Here is a 5,551-nt window from a genome sequence, read left to right on the forward strand (position 1 = left end):
CACTCTTGGTATCCCTTCCTCAAGCACTGTAAAGCAAAGTTTAGATTTCGAAAGATGGTCACCTCACTCTATTTTCTTATGCTTTCATTTCACGTATTCAGAACAGCACCCCAATGATGCTTCCATTCAACACCAACAGAACATTTTTTTTTACAAATGACATCATTTTTACAACTGACACAGGCTGGAAGGGAGCACTGAACCCAAAAATATGATACCAAATAAATTGCTGGCTTTTCTGGAGACTTAGGAGGCTTGGTTTTTGTTGCACATTTCTCAGCATGTATAATTTTTGAGTTTTTTTTAAATGACTAGGACAGGTAGCCTGGGGAAATACCACAGATCTTGGATAGATGAGACATTGGTGTTATTAGCTAGCATGGTAGCAAGGTTTTGCTTTATACTAGTGATTTAACTTAAAAAACAAACCAAAAATAGTGCATCAACTTAGAATCATCCTCCAGCAAAGAGATGACAAATTTAGATCACACTTGAAATCCCAGCTTTAGAACATAAAATGTCATGCTCTGCTTCAACACCAATGCCTCAACTTGGGTAACAAAGAGAAATAACCAAGATGTGGCATCGGGGCTTTGCCCAGGGCACAGAAAACACCTGTACTCTTTCAAAGATTTAAGCTGAAAGGAACCTTATAAACTTTCTAATCAAAGGGCCAGCAATGGAGAGCTGGAAAGGACCTCAGAGGCCATCTAGTTGAATCCCCTCATTTTACAGTAAGAAAACTGAAGATCCAAAGGGGAAGGCACTTGCTTGGTCCTACAGGTTACCCTTAGTGGTAGAGTCAGAATTTGAACCCAGTCTCAACTCCAAAGTCAGTGCTTGTTTCCATGGTACCAGCAAACCGCAGAGCTTGCTCACATCACTTCCCCCATCGCCATCACTAGGTGAGGGCTTCCCTGGCCTGACATCAAGGTGTATTGGGGTTCACAGTGGATGATGCCCTAGACATATTTCACACATAATGTCATGGGCACAGAGCTGCACCAAGTGCAGAATCCACACACCAGCTCTGCAAAGAAGCTATCCATAATTACAGCACTGCCCACAGGACCAATGTTGTCCAGGAACTCAGTCCTTTTTTCCAGTGCTCAGTACTCAGCCACACTAGGAAACTAAAATGCCAGAAGTCAGCTTAAGGTTCTAAGCCACCAGCTCCCTACCAGTAAAGCAGAATGACAAGGTCTCCTTACCCACACACCAGGCTTGGTGATCGTCTCCTTTCTACTAGGAAGGTGGCTGAAAACAAGTTGGGATATCCTCCCCATTTTTCAAATTTTTCCTGGCAATAATGAGGTGATTCCCCATGGGGTAGGGGTAGATAGATCTTTGCCTCCTTTCTCTACAAAGTCACCTCACTGTGAGACACTGACATCAGTAGCAGTCTACCTAACCTGCCCCCTTCCTCTTCTCTCATCCCACCTGAAATAGCTACTTTTGTAGTTGAGGCCAAACTATATAAGCTCTGAGTCTGATCCATGTACCCAAAGGGGACTTTCCTGCAGGGAAAATAATAAAATATGTACTATCAAGCACATTGTGAGTGAGATTTTCCCCACCCCTTAGATATAAGTGATTTAACTGTGGTAATAATCAGTATTATATGAGATAAATGGTGATTATTCTTTAGTCCCTTTAGTTAGTGTGGATATTATATCACTTGTTCTTTATGTGTTCTGAATATTCTTTAGTGGCTTAAGCCAATGTAGTACTTGTAAACTTGTTTCTTTACCACTGTCTCTCTCCATTGTGGTTACATGTTCCACCAAGAGTCAAACCAGCTTGGTTGTAATGTCCCTTTTTAAAAGGTGCATTGTGGTTAACCACAACACTAGAAATAGTCTTCTAAGCCGAAGGGCCCAATCAGCATTGAGACTCAGAACCACAGCATTCTGTGACACAATATGTGATATAGTCTGGGCTGGATCAGCAAGCTGGCTGAATGCTAGTCACATTTGGTGATCCTGTCCATGCCACTGAATGCTCATGTGGATGATTTGCTTATTGGTGACCATGTTTCAATTTATTCTTTCTGTACAATTTGGCATATGCTCTGACGGTACAATGGGAGGAGCCTGTAGGTGTATAAAACCTCTGGGATCCCTATACTCTGGGTCTTTGGGTCTTAGACCTAAGAGTAGCTTTATTGTGAGACAGGTACACACTCTCAATAAACCTATTTTCTATGGCTTGGAGATTTTGCTATTTCTTTTCTTCTTTGGACTTAGAAATTTTTGCAACAACAGATAACTGTCCCCTTTCTCACTGTCCATTCTAAATTCCTCTCTGGTATACATTAATTAGTCTTGTATGCTCTTGACTGGTGTGAGTCAGTTTTTCCAGAATCTGATTACCCTCTGGATAAACTGACCATAGAGTCTCCAGAGCCACAGACCTAAGTTGCTTAACACTGAAGTAAAAAGACCATAACAACGGTGAGGACTTTCCTGGCCACAGACTTAAGTGCTCACTACTACACCATCAGTTCTGTACCAGCTTGGACTGCTCTGATTTCACTGCCCACCACTGAAGGATACATGTGGAGACACAGGGTACAGCACTGCATTCCCTGCTGGTCAAACATAGCAACTAGAGACAAGGAAGCATCCCAACATACTCAAACCAAAATGTTCTCTGAATTCTTCATCTCTCTTCTCAAATGAAAAAGATCTCCCTCACATATTTTAATGCATCCTCATCCTCTTCAACTTTTGAGTTCTTCTTATAACCAGAGGCTGACTCCTCCTGCTTGCCTGAGGGCCTTGTCTGAGGGGCCTCATTTGTCTCCTCCCTTCCATCACTACTGCTCTCAGAAGCCCAGGGGGACCCAGGCTGCATGGTTTGGTCCTTATCAGTCCCCAGCAGCAATGTGTGCTCCAAAGGCTTTTCCTGTTTATGGTACTCAACCAGGATATCCAGAGCAACATCCACCAATTTGGCTTCATTCATGAAGTATACAGTCTGTATAGGGGGAAGACTCAATGATGCATTTGTTGTCTGCACTATGGTTTTTCTCCTCTTGGCTGGCCTCCATATTGGCACTGATTTCTTATCTGTCACCTAGGCTGTCATCCACTGAGGAAGGTCTCTCTTTTTACTCTCAGGGTGTAGACCTGCCATCTCTCCAGTCTCCCTAGTAAAATGTTCAGGACCCAGGTAGTACCGCAAGTGAAGGGGTTGCCCACTGATGGTCTTCACATGAGGTCACTGAGTAACCGAAGGTGTTAAGTGACTTGTAGGAGTCACCCAAAGAGCCAGGATTCCTGTCCCACCCTCAGCCTGGAAGATTCTTGCCAGAGCCCTCCTTAATAGCCTGTCCTTCACCTAGAAATAGTCAATTACCTGAGAAGCCAGTGTGGATTCAGAAAGGGCTTGTGATATCATATGTCAAATTCATGATGGCATGCTTGCCTGGGTTCTGGATCATGGACAATACTCTTGTGCTTCCCCTGTCACCAATGGAGTAAAACAAAACTCTATGTTTGCTCCCATGCTTTTTTAGTATGATGCTTTCAGCCATGGTATCAAATGCTTTCATAGAGGAAAAACATGACATCAAGGTGATGATGGTAAATTATTCAACTTGAAAGGCTACAGGGCAAGACTAAAGTGGAGAAAGTATTGGTTCATGAGCTTTTTGTTTGCAGATGAATGTTAAGGGCTAAAATTCTAGCTAGTCTGTCTAAAATATCTAATGAGTGGTTGCCAATAAATTATAAGCTTTAGCAAGAGTTAGACTTTTAAGCATTTATTAAGGAGAATAAGAATTTGGTAAAGAGAGAGAGAAAGGCCTAGATTCCTATCTATTAAAAAGGGAGAGCACATTTCTAGCTCCCTTCTCCACCAGAGTCCAGAGGAAAGAGCATGAGACCGAGCGCCAGTCTCTTCCTTCCTCCTCTCACTAGCCCGCGTCACTTCCTAACGCCAAAGAAAAGACTCCTGGTCTTGCCCTCAAAGACCTTCGCTTCATGGGTGGAACTCTTCTACAGTAGGTCTCCAGCAGGTGGCGTTATTCCAATCGTTACATGAAGCTGAGGACTCAGTAAAGTATGAACCAAATCTATGCTGCTTGTTCTAATTTGGGCCTAGTAATTAACATAAAAAATACACCGGTGCTCCATCAGCCAGCACTATATTATTTCTATGTGGATCCATTAGTTCTAGCAAATGGAAAAATTTTGAATACTATGGGTAAGTTCATTTACCTTGGCAGTATACTTTCTTTTTTTTTTGTTTTGGTTTTTTTTTTGTTTTTGCAGGGCAATGGGGATTAAGTGACTTGCCCAAGGTCACACAGCTAGTAAGTGTCAAGTGTCTGAGGCTGGATTTGAACTCAGGAACTCCTGAATCCAGGGCCGGTGCTTTATCCACTGCACCACCTAGCCGCCCCCAGCAGTATACTTTCATGGAATGTACCCATTAATAATGAGTTTGACACATGCATTGCAAGAGCTAGCTCAGCATTTGGAAGACTCTGAAGGAAAGTGTGGGAGAGAAGAAATATTAGGCTAACTACCAAACTGAAGGGATACAGAGCTGTTGTGCTGACCTCATTGTTGTATGCCTATGAAACATGAACATTATACCAGCAGCATGCCAGGAACTGAATTGTTTCTATTTGAATTGTCTTAGGAAAATTCTTAAGATCACCTGGCAGAAAAAGATACCAAACACTGAGGTCCCCTCTAGAGCTAAACTACCAAAAATTTAAACTCTGCTGAAAAGATCACAACTCTGATGGGCTGATCACATTGTTTGAATGTCAAACATACACTTGACTAAAAAACTATTTATGAAGAGCTCACAGAAGGCAAGCATTCACATGGAGTTCAGAAAAAGCAATAAAAGGACACTCAAGCTCTCTCTCTCTCTCTCTCTCTCTCTCTCTCTCTCTCTCTCTCTCTCTCTCTCTCTCTCTCTCTTTTAGTAGGGCAATGAGTGACTTACCCAGGGTCACACAACTAGTAAGTGTCAAGTGTCTGAATCCAGATTTGAACTCAGGTCCTCCTGAATACAGGGCAAGTGCTTTATTCACTATGCCACCTAGCTGCTCCCTCAAGGTCTATTTTAAGAACTTCATAATTGATTGCATTACATAGGAGATACTGGCACAGTCCACCCAGCATTTCATGCCCTCATCAGAGAAGATGCTGTGCTCCATGAGCAAAGCAGAATTAAAGTAGCTCAAAAGAAAAATGAGATGCCCAAAAGAATACAACTGAAATGTTTACATGGACTATTTGTGCCTGACCTCTGGTGGAGCATTCCAAGCTCATATTGTTCTGATCAGCCACAGTCAGACACACTATGACTTGGCTGTAACATTGTGGTGTGATTTTGTCCTTTTTGAGTGCAAAGGACAAAACCTATTTGTATCCCCAGTGCTTAGGATAGTGTAAGAACTTAAGAAATGCATGGATATTTGTTGACTTGACAAAATAATGTCTATAATTAGATAAAGGAATCACCTTTGGGAGGAAGAAGGAAAGAAAATGTGGCTTCATGGATCCTGGTAAGTAGGAACAAGTTTCTT

General features: G+C 42.3%; 1 pseudogene; it reads right to left on the minus strand.

The window, feature by feature from the left end:
• Window positions 1-2,673: 2,673 nt before the first annotated feature.
• On the minus strand, window positions 2,674-3,138 carry LOC122749797 (annotated as a pseudogene).
• Between the last annotated feature and the right edge of the window lie 2,413 nt (window positions 3,139-5,551).

This window comes from Dromiciops gliroides, chromosome 1, assembly GCF_019393635.1.
Source record: "Dromiciops gliroides isolate mDroGli1 chromosome 1, mDroGli1.pri, whole genome shotgun sequence".
In the NCBI taxonomy this organism is placed as follows: domain Eukaryota; kingdom Metazoa; phylum Chordata; class Mammalia; order Microbiotheria; family Microbiotheriidae; genus Dromiciops; species Dromiciops gliroides.